At 47.2% G+C, this 16683-nt stretch overlaps 1 long non-coding RNA gene across 1 annotated transcript in view; it reads left to right on the forward strand.

Annotated features, from left to right (window-relative positions):
- Nucleotides 1-6188: 6188 nt before the first annotated feature.
- LOC109324146 overlaps nucleotides 6189-16683 on the forward strand; it is a 16024-nt gene continuing 5529 nt past the window's right edge. The window contains exon 1 of the long non-coding RNA XR_002104861.1: nucleotides 6189-6501. This is a non-coding gene — a long non-coding RNA (uncharacterized LOC109324146). The remainder of the gene's footprint in view (nucleotides 6502-16683) is intronic.

Below are 16683 nucleotides of genomic sequence, written 5' to 3' on the forward strand. Positions count from 1 at the left end.
CACAGCAGATGTAACCGGGCGGCGGGTAGGATGCGTGCGTTCAGCGCACAGAGGCTGGGAATTTTGCAGGCTGGAGTTGGCAGGACACGGCAGAGCTGCAGTGTGGAAGGAGGAGGAGGAAGCGGAGAAGACAGCTGTGCTGGCACAACCTCCAGCCCCTCTGGATCCATTCGGAGTTTGGGTTCAAAGGACCTGGGATCATCTCTGCTTCCTGGCCCTGCCTAGAAATGCCACGGCTCTGGCACTGCTGTGTCACCCCTGCCACGGGCCAGTAGGGCAGAGGGAGACCTTAAAAAAGAGGTGATGGGAAAGAGGGAGAAAAAGATCCAGACAGTCCTGGAGGTTTGGTTGGACCCCAAACAGATACACCCCCTTCCCTTCTCCATGCCATACTAGTACCAAACCCCAAGTGGAGGAGTTCTGCTCTAATTAAAGCCAAGCTGATTAATCCTCTCTTGCCGGAGCCATGATGTGGATGGGGTAACAGCAACTCTCCAAAGCCAGATGAGATGCCAGGGTTCTGGTTTAGTGATGATTCATCCTATGAGGACACCTCTGAGGCACTGGTACATGAGTCTCAGCCCCAGATTGTGCCTGGGGGATGATGCAGGGCGTTCGGCCAGGCCTGGACCACACAGACCACAGTCCAGGTTTTACCAAAGGTGCAGCTTTATAGCTGCTTTAGTTGATTTAGTGCAACACTGTGCACGGACACAGGTAGGGCTTCAAGGTCCATCTCATCTGACTCGCCCACTCAAGACAGGATCATCCCTGTCCACACTCTCCCAGGCAGTTTGTCCAACCTCCCTGGCAATCCCACCAGCCCTAATTCAACTAAAATGATTTGATCTAAATCTCTGTGCAGACAGGCTTGGCCTGCCTTGCTGGTTCCCCGAGGAAGCCCTCCACCATCCTGCAAAAAGATGCTCAAGAGAGGATGAGGACCGGAGCAGTGGACATGGGGATGGAAGTCCGTGGGCTGAGCCATGCAGGGTGCTAGGACTGGGATAGTCAGGATTGATGGGGAAGCCAGGATTGATGCAGTCCAAGGACAGAGGCAAAGCCCCCAGAGCCGGGTGTAACAGCAGCAAGGGGACCTGCAGTGGCAGCTCCAGACTGTGATGCACTAGCAGAGGCTGGAGGAGTGCTGGCATAGCAAACCCCAACTGCTCACCCTCTGAAGAGGAAGCCCAAAGGAGCCAGTATTCATGCTTACCTTGGTGAACCTCAGCCCTGCCATTTGTGCCGCTCTGGTCCCGACTTCCCGGTCTCACCTGCCAGCTAGAAGCATTGGTGGAAGGAGACAGGAGAGAAAAAAAAAGAGAACCGAGTCTGCTAACGCCGGGGGACTGGCTTTGGTGCGAGCCGAAAACAGCTGAACTTTACGACAACCCGATCCGTCCCTGGGAGCCCAACAGAAGCTCTAAGTTACCACTTTAAAAATAGCCAGCAGTATTTTTGATCCCTAAAGCAGGATTCCAGGGGGGGGAGGCTGGAGACTCCAGAGGGCCGAGGACGTTCTGGTTTACACCCACTTTCTTGTCTGAAGACTTAGAGACCCCCCAGGTGATGTTGGCGAGACCTCGTCAGGATCTGACAGCCCTGCTCACGCCTGACTGCGCTGGACTGCTCCTTGCTCTCTTCTTAGGGCGATGGATTTGGGGCTGTCCATGCCCCGGGGCTGAGTTTCTGCAGCCGAGAGGATGATCAGTCTTTAAACCAACTCAGTGGATCTACGAAAAGCAGCCAAACCGGGAAGGGCTTGGGCAGAATCCGGTTTTCAACAGCTCCCAGCGCTGGTTTTGGCACAGGAAGGATCAAGATATATGTTGCCACAACGGGTCTCGTGCCCAGAGGCCTGTGTCTTGTCCTGCTTCTTGGAGGGTCCACCTGGGTGGACATGGAGGGCAGCTCCGGGTACCTCTAGAGTGCACAACCCCCCTGGAGAAGCTGGGGTGCTTTCTCTTCTACATCAGAAGCTGCAGGGGCTTCAGGGGATGGCTTCAGTGGTTCAGGAAGCCGCGGGCTCCCCTATCCCAGCTCTGCAACGGGAAGTTCTGGAGAACATCAGGACACCTCTGCATCTCACTGCCTCCTCTGCCTTCCTTCAATCCTCCCAGCCCAGGCACCCATCTGGAGTGGAAAAGAGGGTGTTAGGAGTGTAGACATGAGAGATCCAGACTCTCCTTTGCATTTCCACTCCAGATCTGGGGCGAGCTGAAATTCTCTGCGCTGCATCCCTGGGGACAGCAGATGCGGGAAGCTGTTAATCCAGCTGTCCCATTGCTCCCCACCCGCAACCCGCTCCTACGTGAGGGTGAGGGGCAGATTTTCACAGGAAAGCTCCCGAAAGGCCAGAGTACAGATAAATCAACAGACAGAAGCACCTGCTCCGGGGCGAGCAACTGTCCCTGTGCTTGGGCTGGGTTGTTCCATGTGTTTAAAACATAACCCAGGGTGGGAAGCAGGGGCGGGGCGAAATGCAAGTCAAGGGAGTGGATCTGGCTAAATAAAGCCTGAAACAGTTGTAGGGGAGCCAAACAGCTTGGGCTGTCGTGCACCCCCCGGGTGGGGGAGCTGGGAGCTGCCATGCAGCTGGAAAGCAGGGTCACATCCTGCAACTGCACTGAGTGACACCACGAGGGGACTGGCCCCCAAGCTAAAGAGGGGTCTTGGCAGGCCTGGAAATCATCTCGCCCCTCTGTTCGGAGCAGCCTGACCCCTGGAGCCGGGAATGCCTGGCGCTCTGGGGCCTGTCCAGAGGGCACCATCGCACTCGTGCAAAGGGGGCATAAAATGCCCCCCTTCCTGTGACTTTTTACAACATGCCAAGCACACAAAAGGGCTGTGCCCTGCACTGGGCCCAGCTGTTGGCAAAGGTTGGAAAGCCACACCCATGGACTCCTGTTGCAGGGGGGACAATTTGGGGGCTCTTCACACTCCCTGGCTCAGCCACAGCTGGATCCATCCCCCTTCCCACGCTGAGGCCTTCGCTAGGAATTTTCCTCCCTGCTTTCTCCCCCCAGCCCGGCGGGCAGCACGACTGGAAATAGGGACGGCGCCATCCCCCCACAGGCTGGAATATCACAGGGTCCTCGGGTGGACGTGGGGCAACCCACCCCTCAGTGGGACCTGGGTGCATGGGGGACCCGCCGGGACCTCCCACCTGGAGAAGCCAGGAGTCTGCCACCTGGGTTGGGCAAGCCAGTAGCCGCGTGCCATGCGTGCACACCCCCACGAGGTGGCAGCAGCACTCAAAAAGTGGAGCCACGAGCTTGGCAAGACCCCCCAGCACCCGGACCCCGAGGTCAGACACGGTCCCAGGGGGCACTGCTTGGACCGGCTGCACCCCTGCAGGCAGAGGATGGGATGCCTGGTGTCTCCACGTTGTGAGAAGAAGTTGTGGGAAGAAGCAAAAGTGCCCCCAAAGCATCTCCTGCACATAAGATTCAGGCCCAAGTCCTGCAGGAGCCTCTGGCTACTGGGCGGCTGTGCCTAAAAAGCAAACCTCTGGGCCAGGCTGGAGGCAGCTACTTTACCAGAGGCTGACTATGCTGCAGGAGGCTGTTCTCCCTTTGTCCAGCACAGAGCTCTGCATTTCTGCCTCGTCCTACCTCAGTTTCCCCTCCCTGACTTAATCTGTCTTTGCCCTTCCAAGCACCCACAGGCAGAGCCTGCCCCTTCTGATACACAGCACCTGGCACCATGGGGTCTGGTCTGTGGCCTCTGGGTAGATATTATAGCAAGCTAGCCCCAGATTTCCCTACTCTGAAGAAAGCAACCACGAAAAATACACCCAGTCAACAGCAAAGCAGCCCCATCCCCATCCCATCCCTGATGCAGAAGTTTGCCGGGGCCACCTGGCTTTCCCCAGAACCCACAGCCCCCCTTCCCTCCCCACCAGCCGCTCTTTCATCCAGAAGCAGGAGCATCGGAGAGGGGTTTCAACTCGTGATTGATTGGCAGGTCTTATTCCCAGACCTTTTGCACAGAAAAGCTGTCTTCAGCTCCAACCCTCCCCATTCGTCCTCTGTGAATTAAGACAAAACCATTGGGCTGCAATTAGAGATAAGGAACTGTTGATAATTACCCAGAGAAAGAGGGAAAAAGGATTGGAACTTGGGGACCGGCCGGGGGACGAGGGGGCGGGAGCGGCCGGCATGCTGGAGACATGGCAATTAGCATGAAAATGTGCAGAGGATCCATTAATATCAGAATGGCAAAGCCCGCGATGTCATCGCCCATTATGCAACAGGGTTGCTTGTGAGGTCTCGGTTTCGGCAGCGGGGTATGATGATGGATCGCAGGCACATGTGCAGAGCTGTGACGCTGAGGGGTGCTGGGGCCGTGCCTGACCTTGCAGGGGCACTGGAAGACAGGGCATTTGCTTTCAGCTCAGGGGCCCGCGCTCTGACGGTGATGGCGGCTGGGTGCCCGTAAGTATGCTGGCGCATTGCAGCACGGCAGATAAATTCACCAAGCGCTTGGCTCATAGTAGCTACGGGACTGAGCCCATGCAAGTGGTGTCACTCCAGATTTCTGCTGGTATAACTGGGATGTGTTGACACCCAAGATAAGCACATGCTTACCTTGGGTTACAAAAGCAATAATGACAGGGTAACTTGATCTTCAGCCCAGTCTGGCAGGTCAAGTTCAAGTCAGTAGAGGCACAGCAGGGCTTGAACCTGAGCTGTTAAACAGAGCTAAAACCCAAGATGCCTTGTCTTCATGGCTATTTGAACCAGAGTTAGTTGACTGGTTCGCTAACCCGAGTCAAGAACTCACCTACGTGTGGTGTAGATGTGCCCTGACATCAACATTATCACCAGTTGACAAGATATTTTGCAAGTCTCTTGATAGCTGGAAGGATTTTCTCAAGGCTTCATTTAATAGATCAGGAGATTTGGGGATTTTTAAAGCCACTCTCAGGAGCTTGGACTGTTGGATCTTGAGAACAGCAGCTCTGAATATAACACACAGTGCCTTGCTATACTACAGCATGCATCCCTGTTGTCCTAAAAATGATACCAATACATACACAGAGGGGAGCAGGGAAGACTGGAAGTCATAAGAAATTCTGACATCTTCCCCTTTCAATCAAATCTAACCAGAAGTAGGGGACATGAGAGTTTCCATGTCTCTGCTGCTGGGCGGTTTAGACTATGTAGAGGTCTGGCTTTAGGAGTTTATGGGGAAATTAGGTTTCTCATCTTCACCCGGTTCACTCCACAGTGCAAGACACAGTACAAGACACATTATATCACAATACGTATGTAATACACACACACACACACACACACACACACTGTGATTTAATATACACATATCAAATATAGCTATTGTATACAAATATTTGAGTGTATCTGGCTTTTTGTCATGGGACGTGCATACGAAGTGGGGTACACATGTATAAAAGTAGTGTCTGTGTGTACATATGTGTCTGTCGTGTGTGTGAAGATAGCATTTAAAGTGTCCAGAGATAAGCATAAGTGCATATATGTATTTTTTCGTGTGTCTAGAAATACATGAACTGTGTGGTACATATGTATTCTGTGTGTATACGGTAGAAGGGGTGCGTATACGTAAGAAATAATTGTACACCTATGTTTTGTGCATGTAGGCAGGCACACAAATGCATGTCAGTGCATGGTATCTAGGGGGCATATACACGTGTACAACGTGTGTGCAAGATGCACGTGCATGCCCACCGCATGTCAAGGAGAATGTGGGCTTGTGTGTACATTAGGTGTGTGCAGATAAGCATATGTGTGTGAGTGTGCAGAGGTACAGGCCTCAATCCTACAAGCACCTGCTTCACTTCATGGTTGCAGATCAGTCCCTTTAATGTGGTTACTCCCATGCTTCAAGTTCAGCAAGTGCAAAGTACCTATAGGATCAGGGCTGCAGACATCCCCATCTCCATAGAGACACGTTTCCAAACTGGAAGCTTCTCCGCTGCCGGCATTTCAAAGCATAATTCATCCACCAAGTCTTTTTGGGCAGACGGACATTTGTTCCAAACACACGTGCAAAAAAGCTGTTGTTCTGAGATCCCTACGGGAAATCAGCTCATCACCTCAGGCTTCCTATTAACCGAGCAAGACCTCTCCCCGGCTATGTTTAGAACAGATTCCTCTATTAGGATCCAAGAGCAAATATTTCGCACGTGAATCCATTTCACCGGAATGACCAGTTGCACCAAAATCATCCCAGGCATTTCAAGCCCCTTTCCCTCCCTCCAGCATTTCCCCATGTCAGAGTTCACCAGGGGCACCTAGGAGTAAATATGAACCCAGCCTGGCCACAGGGACGGCTGCAAAAGCGCGTGAATTCAGTGAGCTTAGAAAGGGCTTTCTTTCTTTTTTTTTTCCTACAATGCCATTCAAGGTCTGCAAAGGCAGACTGTCCCCTTCATCCAGTCCATCTCTGGAGCCCTGCTATGCAAATTGGTCATTCCTTTTGCAAGCCAAACTAAGACCTCGATGAGCAGGATCTGTTGGGGTAAGACACTTGCTTTGCAGTTCCCGGGTATTTTAAGAAAGAGAATTGATGAATTTATGTTAAGTCGCCGGCAGCTCCGAGTTGGACCCTGGCATGGTTTGGATTTTATCTTCCTGGTGTTGGGGTTCATTTGGTAGTCAAAAATGAGTCGGGGGTGGGGGTGGGGGGAGTGCTGTTTTTCTGCTTCTGAATATTTCCAGCTGGAACAGAGTCCCTTCCCAGCTACTCTTTAAGCTAGGAATTTATTCTGAACCTGCCTTGCTTGATCCTTAGAGAAACGGAGCTTTGTATCTTCTCCAAAACTGGGCTATCGCTCGCAGATGAAACTGCCTTTTGGAGAGAAGGGGATGGGATACAGGGGTATCACTGCCGCAAAAAATACGCCATCGCCGGCGCTAGGGAACAATGATGCTCACGAGCTCATATTCATACGCGCCTTATGATAAACACAGTGGTGCAAATTACACGCTCGGCTTTTGAAAGACACATTTATCAGTTAACAAATCACTGTCTCACAACAGACCGAGTGCAACAATGGGAAGAGGCTGTATCATTCCCGCATTGCCACGGTTGCTTTGTGCTGTAGCAAGTTGCTGGCTGCCTCGCGAAACTTTTAACTGAATCGCTCAGAGGGGATTATTCAGCTGTGCTTTTTTTCTGGCTACTCTTTTTCTTGGGCTAAAAACATACGCAAACAACAGATTTTTTTTTTTAATGCTGGTTTCTCATGGCACTAGGACAGCAAAGAGTTAATATGGAAATGATCGGCGAGACACAGCACATCCATCAAATATCTAGCCCTTCCTCGTGATGGATGGTTTTTTAATTTAATAGACTTGTCAATCACGTCATGTTTCTGGGCCCTTCCACCTGCAAACTCTTGCAGAAGTCCTCCTTTGCCAAGCCAAACCTTGCTTCATACCTTAGACTGGAGTCATTCTAGCGCTGCACATAAGATCTACTGATAGGCAGCAAGAGAGAAACAAAAAGATAAACTGCAATGGCAATTTTCGAAGCCAAGAAGAATGTATTGCACATTACAGGGAAAAAAAATACCAGGCTCACCATTGCGTTTGTTTTCAGCTGTTTATAATCTCTCTTTCATGGATCTGTTTGTGGAACTCTCCTACCTCGAGGACGAAGCTGTATCTTAGCTGGGTTTAATTTAAGCCATGGGGAAGTGGGGGTTTCCAGGGGGTGTGTTGACATCTCCTGTTTTAAGGACCATAATAGAGATGAAAAACAAATTAAAGAGGGAGAGCCTGACAGTTAGAGGTATAAAATCTGTATCAGAGTGACTCTAAAATCACCGAGGCAGCCGTAGAAATGGGAGCTGGTCTGAGCCGGTCTGCAAAGAATGAATGATCGTGGGCATTTTAAATTAAAATAGGAAACTCACATATAAGCAAAAAGCAACAGGCACTTCTGCAAAGGGGAAAATGCTGGGATGTTCTTTAGCCAGGAAGTGGGTTTAGTTGCTTTTTAAAAGTGCAGAGGCAACCGGGGCAGTGGAGACACCCAGAGACACCCTCTATCTCGAGTTAAACAAATACTAATCTAACTATTACAGAGCCATACAAAGCCGTCTTGAGGGGATTGGTGAGGAGGGGCATTTATATTAAGGCCACATATTCCCTGCACAGAGGTATGTTTGATAGCAAGGATGCAGTGGGTTGCCTTAATAGCAGTGTATTTAAGTGTGATAAGTCAGTGTGAATCTACGCCACGGTGTATTTACGTGTGAGAGGAGATGCTGCAGAGAAGAGAGATGTACTGTTTATACAAGGGTTGCAAAATCCAATGCACCCATGGGGAATAAGAGCTTTTGATGTATAAGTGAAAAAAATATGTGTCAATGGGAGGGTGAAAGATGGGTGAGTCCTGTGCCTGACCTGTGGCAAGGCTGCTCTAGTCACTCCATGCACAGGTCTGATCTTCAGAAATTTGCCCCTGAGACTGGTCTGACAGACTCCACCAAGATTCACATGCTTGAGTCTTACAGGATTGGGGCCTCCATGACAGCAAGGCAGAAAACCCACAGATCTGGCTGCGCAGCCAAGGGGAAAAGGAAAGGAAGGCACCAAACACCCAGAGTCGTGCCTCTTAACCCCAACAGAGCTAGTCGACCTGTATCGTGGGGGAACTTAGCCTATGACATATATAACATTTCCAGGCAGCAGCTTGCTGGAGCCACATGTGGAAAGAAGGGCCGGATCCTGCAGGTGCTGACATATCATTATGATTACATGGGAATAAAGGTGCTGAGTTCCCTAGCACCAAGCCCTAACGTTTGCTTTCATGCTTCACCCAGTCTGACATATTTTCCCGAGGCTGCTGGATGATGTCTCACCCTCTAACTGGCTTTCACTCCGAGTTTCAGTTTTCCGCCAAGCCATATTTTCCAGATTCAAAGGCAGCACAGAGCACATCTGATTCGTAAAGGGCACGCCACAGAGTGGTCCAAAGAGCCACGGCATCCCCAGCTGTGAACACCCGGCTTCCTTAAAACACTATCCTTAAGATAAAGGGGAATATTTCCTTTTACAAAAAACATGCACTTCAGGCAACTAAATACATTGGTGAAATATCACTCGTGCAACTGATCCTAAAATTGGACCAGATGTACTGATTTGGTGACAATTTCCTTGTGAAAAGGAATCTCAGCTTTCTGTAATTTATGCCACGTCCCAAGCACTCTCATCTAGCACTCCATAAAGGTACTTTAGCAGGAAAAGACATTATACAAAATAAATTATGTTGAGCCAGGTAGCATCTTTCTCAGGGCTGAATGCTTTTCATTTCAGCTGCTGGCAGGCTTTCACAGTCAAAAGAGAAAAGTCATCTTTAAAAATAAGCAAAACCAAATAGGTTGCATTACGTTTGGATTCATCATTTTCTTTTCCCCCTCTCTGTGAGAGTTTCTAAGGCAATCATTTCTTCTGGATAACGCTCAATTAAGTAGCTTTGCAAATATATTGTCTTGACAGGGAAACAGATTCCGTTCGAAGAAATGGAACGAAGGGATAAAAAAGTGATTTAGCAAGAAAAGGAAAATATTGCCCAGGGTGTAATAACAATGGTAATAACAACAGCCTTTATTTGCTGAGAGATCTTTATTTGCAGATTGATGAAGTGACACTTGCTTAAACCGGATCAGATCCAGACTTCCTTGAATGTGGGAAAAGGGTCTGCAGTATCTGCGCTTCTGAAATACTGTTCTAGAGAGGAATAAATAGCTTAACTCCTAAATCCCTTTGGAAAGTGGCTCGTCCTCAAAGTTCATAGCATTTCTCAGCACATGAATATATTTTCATAGTAATTCAGTAGAAAATACATCCATTTGTTTCTCAAATCCACATACACCCTTGCTCCAGCTCCTCGCCTTTGGTTTGACAATGCTCAGGCTTGTTATTTAATTATTCTTAACCTAGTCCCATTCCTGTATATGCTTGGCATGGACCTATATCACCCAAGCGGGTTTCATTTTGTTCAGTTCAGTCCCAAAAGTACGTTCCACATCTATTAAGATCCCTTCCCTTTTCTTGCAGAAGCTAATTGCAATGAGAAATCCCCAGTTGTGAAATGGAGGTTTTCAAGAAATGTTTTCTCCCAAAGGAGAGAGACATCACAGCGCTTGCAACTTCTTTCAGGAATAATTTGTGCATGTGCATCTTTCATTTTGGGTCTGTCTTACCTGTCCATATTAGCTAATTTAGACACATGTCCAGACACAGAATCAAACGCTGTCATTGACCCTATTTCATCCAAATCCTTTGAGCACAAAAAATACACCCTGTTCCACTGCGGAAAGCCGACTTGGGGCACTTGTACACGTTATCAGGTTTCTCTAGCTAAAGATATTACTGCACTTTGCCATGGCCAGCTTTAGAGTCCTTCTAATTTCTTCAATGATTTTACTAACGCCGTCTTTGAGACATTGCCTCGGGAGAGGTGAGGGAAGTTTAGGCAAAGATTGCCAATTTTGAAAAACACAGCAAATGAAGATCTAGGTGAATTTTTCAGGGGATCCACTATATACATGGCACATCTGCTCTCCATACTGCGAACATCATTCCTTTAACAGGCCAATTTGTTGATAAAAGAGGAGCTCACATAAATCCATGTTGCCCAGTGGACATTTAAGGCCTGATTCTAATTTAGATTAAAACCCATTTATACCAGTGCAACAGAGGGCTTGAAATAGGCATAACTGATGTATTCAGACCCACTTTGGGGTCCCTTGGTCTTGCCAAAGTGCAAAGAGGCATTGAGGTAGATAAGAATTTGGTCCTGAAATGAACTGGACTTTCCCAGCGAAGCACATTCACTTCAAGGCGTTTTATCACCAAATCCTGCAATATTGGGCCTGCTTCTCTGCTGATTTGTACCTGTGTGGTCATTTACACCAAGGAGAGGAAGGCGTAAGCCAAATCAGCCGCGTTCCCCCCCTGCGGCTTGGCTAAGGTGTAAATAAGTGCAAACAAAATCCAGGGCAGGCGGAGAATGAGGCTCCCGAAGTCTGATTTAAATACAAATCTTTCAGCTTTGTTAAAGGACATGCTAAATACCCCAGGCACACAAGGACCTTCCATGATGGGGAGAATAGAGCCAGTTGATTATGTCGGGCATTATCTGGCTTCAATTGCTTGATTTTTTAAATCCTACTTAATAGTATTTATGCGCAAGGGGTCTTTTATGTTCTTTTGCAAGATAGCGGCGCAGACACGCCGCGCTCATGCTGAAGAATTTGCTACTTTTTACCTTCCAGAAAGTTGCCTCAATCTTTGCAAAAAAAAAAAAAACAACCCACCAACAAAAAAACTTGCGATTGTCGCAAGTAGAGGGCTAAAGTTTTCGAGCCGCATAAGGTAATTGTCAATTAATAGCGATTGCAACTTAAACTACATGCTGTTGGGAAAATACAGAACATAAGAACCTTTGGTAATAATTGCGATGACTATATAAACCCCCTCACTAGAGAGAGAAAATACAAGGTACAAAACCTTGTTTAATGAGGAAGCAGGAGTCTAGGCACCGTGTTTCAAACCCTCCGCGCCTCAAATAGGCTTTGTTCACTTTTGCAAGTGAGCTTTAAAGCTAAAAGCAGCCGGCAAAGTTTTCCAGAATAGGCGTGCCCGTGTTTATTGGATTATTGTTCTAATTTGGTTTGTTCTGCAACATGATGGAAAGGATCGCTGGGGATAAAAAGAATTTCCCCTACGTGGCAGGGGGCTTGTAAAGGTGTACGAATAATGACCCAGATGAGATTTGCTTAAGACCCCTCAAAGCCTTTTAAAAACCCAAATTAATGAAGCCGAGCCCCACGTAATATTGACGGTAATCTTTCCTTTCTCGTTTGCTTTCCAGCGTTTTCTTTTTTCTTCTGCTCACTGCTTGCCAGGCTTGAAGATCTGTGTGCAGGCTACAAAGGGGGAAAGGTTAACAATTTTGCAAGATCACTTTAAAATAATTTTATGCCAACAATTTTAGAAAGAAGGTAGCCAATCCCTCGGACTATCTAAGGGGGAGGGGGGAAAAAAGCAGGGTTTTCTTGGTAGGGAAAGGGGAAATTCAGATATTAAAGATCAGATGTTTAAAATGGGTCCTTATTTTCTTAGCAAAGAAAAGATTGCTTAAAAGGAAAACTGTGTTGCTGACTATACAAATAACCCCCTTCCTCCAAAATTTGACTTGCTCTGTTTGTTCCACAGCCACACATCTCAATTCCCCTCCACACACACCATGAACTTCAGACCTAGGCAATTCCCCCAAAAAGAAAAAAGAAATGAATTCAAACTAATTGTGTGTCCCTCTGACACGACCCCTTGGTCTGTGTCAAGAGATGTTATGATTACATTTTCCTATTGTTATTTTTTCGGTAGCCATGTTGGCATGTAAAAAAATCCTAATAATGTCTGGATTACCCACGGGAAAAGTTAAAAAGGGATCCACCTAGAGTGCTGTCAGATAAGCAAAATAAGAAAATAAATTAATTAAAGAAAAAAAAATGTTTAGTCTCCAGTTTCGTAGTACAGCTGTCTCAGGGGTTACTTTAAGAGCAGCAGCGTAAAAAATATTCCGGGAGAAGTATGGTCGTTTAATGCCTCTGACCCTTAGCAATAATTTCCTTTTTTACTAAGTCATCAGAGGAGCTGCACATCCTTTTTAAACTTTGATGAAAGCTGTCTCTCCCACCTTAGAAGGCAGCCTTTTTTTTATCATTCTTTTTTACAGGTATATACTTTAACCAGTCTGCAGTTAGATTTTCTTCCATCAGTTCTTCTTATGGGTCTCGTTAATGTTATTTTTCACGAGTACAAATAGTACACACAAACATTCATTTAGCAGCCTCCTGATTTATAGAAAGCTGCAGGGACTTTTGAATCCTTTTAAACCAGAACCAAAGAACGAGCTTTTGTGATGCTATTTAGTTTCAAACTGGAATTCCTTCGGCTTTATATATAAGCAACAATTATGTCAACATTTCTCGGCATAATATATCAAGATATGGGAATGGATAAGGACACAAATATATAAGGATGGATCCAGCTGTGCAAAATGCAAATCAATATACTTACAAAGGGAAGAAAAACTTTTGTAAGGGTTTGGCAGGTTTTTTGGCTGTGCCTGTAAAGCTGGTACAATTTTATCCTATGGCTTTGGACAATGAATAAATAAGGTTGATCAGGAGAATTTTCTTCCCGGAGGTATTTTAAAATGAAACTTTGCTGAATGCAGGTATTTTAGCCCTTTGTTATAGGTGCCTATATCTTCCTTAGAACAGACTATATGATCTCACTTTCTGTAGCATCACCTAAAGAAGTGTTTAAGTAACCCTGTCTGTAGTAGTTTATATTAAATAACTAAATGTTAAGGCAAATTAAATCTATCTGCCTAGGTATTCCTAGTGTATTGACGCCATGGTACCCAGGCAACCAATAATTAAATTATATCTCTAATCTATCAGTCTGTTTGGCGATCTATAGATAGATTCATAGGTGCATAGTTGGGTGGGAGAAAGGTCAGAAAATCTGTGTACACATGTCAGCATGTAAAGGTGCCAAACAAAGTAGTTTTCCATGGAGCAGCTCAGTTTTTAGCAAGAAGATCTGCGGTCATCTTCCAAAGCAAGGTGTGACTGTACGGCAGATGGTGCTCCTCTGCGTTTCTGGTTTAATTTTGTTTCCTTAATTTTCACAGGGTCCTTCCAAAAGTGTTAGTTTCTTCCCCGTGGCCCAGTAGAATAATCCATAAAGAAAGACTGATCCATGTTTTTAACTTCAGTATTTAACTGACTGGTGCCTAGTCTCTGGAAACGATTTCATGTTTATATATGCCTCATCCAAAACTGTTAGTGGGGCTTCAATCTAAGTCCTGTTGCAGTCAATGCATCAATTGTTATTGGATTTAAATAAGTATTGGGCGATACAAAACCATTTGATATATTTCCTTCCAAGAGAATTTTTCTCTCTTTTTTTTTAAATGCATAAAATATAAGAGGTAATTTAGCAGCAGTGAGCAAATTGGGGGAGTCTGAGGTGGATTTTGTAGACAAAATATGTACCTTTTCCTCAACATCACAGAATTGGAGTATACATTTTTAAATGATTCCAATTTGCCAGGTGCTAAAACAAGATTCAGTTATTTGCAAAAAAAATGGAAAAAGGAGTGTGCAGGCCACAGGATTTTGCACACGCATGTTGCGTGGTTGTAAACCGCTTCACAGCTGAGCTGTCAAAGAACAGCAAAGATAGAACATTTTCCAAAAGCAAAACCACACAAGATCACTGGGGACCAAAACTGCCTTAAAGATCCCGCATTTCCTCATGGACACAGCATGAATGATAACCTCTATTTTCCCGTGTGCATAAGAAAACCCCTTGCAATAGCAACAACACGGTGGATCTTCAGAAGCCACGGACTATGGCAGGTCATTTTTCTTTGTCTGGAGTATAAAACTGCTCATATTCATGTCTAAATGTACTGCAAAATCATAATGGCATTTCTAGGCTTGTTTGCTTTTTGCAGAGTTCAGAAGTTGCCTTATCCTTTGAGTTAGTTGTCTTTTAATATAGTCAATGTATTAAGTTTCTAAAGATGTGCGATACTATCCAAACAGAAAGCAGACTCTCATTTTTCACTTTAAAAAACACATAAATTGCAAGACATTTTATCCCAGCTGGATAGGACTTTCCATTCCTTGGAGAGTAACAAGCCAGGGACCAAACAGTAAAAATGCCCCGCAAATGCTTTATTTCAGAGCGTGTGATGGATCTCTGAACTCTGTCAAAGTGTTCAAACTTTCCTAGCGTCTTTTTAGTGTGGTTATGATGAGCTGGTAGGTGGATTAGAACAGGTGAGGTTTCTTTCCGTATCAAACTGCTCCAGAGAAACATGTTAATTGTCAGAACATCAAAACCAAACACATCATAATTGAAATCTACAGGCAGCTGTCTCTTCTTTGCAATTTTTTTTTCTCAACAATTTAAAAAAAAAAAGAAAAAGAAAAAGCCCACCCCGACATGACAGCTTTAAAGAAATGTTGAAATTGCGTGGAAACCTTTGCAAAACATTTGACTCAGAAATAATCAACCTTCTTGCTGTACTTGGATATTCACGCTGCTCACCCCCCCCCCCCCAAAAAAAAAAATCACAGCCAGGGATATTTTGCAGGAAAGCAAAATCTTTGTTCCTTAAAAAGTTTGATTTGTACTTAGTGCCTTTTTCCCCCCCCCCACTCGCTATGAGAAATCTCCATGGGTAATATACAGTGTTCATAAAGCATCCCACGGCTACTGTTTGGGGTCTTACCCATCCCAGTCCCGGCTCAAGAAATGCTCCTGTTTGGGGAAGGAGTATGACAAATCCTGGCTTTTTTTGCAGATTTCCCTGTGAAAAATACTCCTTGCTATAAAAGCAATGTAGTGTGCCAGTGGCATGAGTTTTGTATGGATATATGTTTCTCTGACCAGCTCTGTTGAAATGATTTTGGATCAAGCGCCAAACCTTCGCCTCTTCCCACCGCCCGTCCTTGAGGCTCTCAAAGCAGACAGCAATGACCCTTTGCCATATGGGTGCGTTTCTTCCCCTGTTTTTAAGTGGGGAAACCGAGGCGCAGAGATGGGCTGGGATTTCCTGCTTGTTGCAACTTAACGAGCTGAGAATAGGACCCAGGTCTACGCAGTCCCCTCTCTGGGCCGCCATGAGTGTTTCCCGGTTGGCCATGCACCTGACTGAGGCTCACGGGGGATCGAAAAGGCCATGTTCCCAGTCCCCTCCGCGGCACTCCAGTCTTCACCCAGCACAGGGACCCTTCCCTCAGCGCCTCTAGCAGAGGTGCAGGATCGGACCCGAGGGCACCGCGCCGTGATGGAGGGAGAGGCTCAGGGACCACTCGCCTGGAGGACGGCGAGGTCTCCTGGCTGCGTCCTGCAGCGTTTCACTAGAGAGGGCAGCCCCTTGGGGAACCTGAGGCACGAACCGGAGCTTGGGATCACCTCACAGGCCAGTGGGGGAAAACCCCCGGGATCCAGGAGACCCCAACACCTTTGCCATTAATGGAGCACGCCAGCTAAGCGCCTCTGGCCTCAGCAAGACGAGCGCCCTGTGACGTCCAGCCGAGGGGGGCAAGCCGGGGCCGGGCTCTCCCTGGAGTTGCACCCAGGGACCCCTGCACACAGCTCTGCACCACCCATGGGGGAGAGGAGCTGGCACACAGGGGGTCTCCGATCTGGTTTGGGACCCTGCTCTGCCCCCTGAACCACATGCCCGTTGCTTAGGATGGGCGCTTTGTGGCGTGCAGCACCAGGCTGACCGCCCCGAAGCTCCCGTTAGGCCACGTTGGCACCGAGACCGCAAGGTCAAGGTCCCCTCTGCCCGGGGCAGGCGGGAAAGCCTTCCCGGGGCCGCTTGCTCCGGCCGGGAACTCGCGGAGCCCGAGTTAAAAAAACCCTCCCTGGTCAAGGGGAAGAGGGGAAGGGGAAAAAAAAAAGCTCCCCACACACCAGGCTTTTTTCTCCGCGCCGTGTGAATTAACTAACTTTGTTTTCCACCAGGCCCTTCCCTTAATAGCCTCGTCCCCTCCCCCGCAGTTTTGCTGGCGTTTGAGGAGAAGTGAGGCGTGAGAGATCTTTGGGAATAATGAGGTGTAATTAGCCCTGGCAGCTTTTATCTTTCAAACTC

Source organism: Crocodylus porosus, unplaced genomic scaffold, assembly GCF_001723895.1.
Source record: "Crocodylus porosus isolate Cpor-Errol unplaced genomic scaffold, CroPor_comp1, whole genome shotgun sequence".
NCBI lineage: Eukaryota > Metazoa > Chordata > Crocodylia > Crocodylidae > Crocodylus > Crocodylus porosus.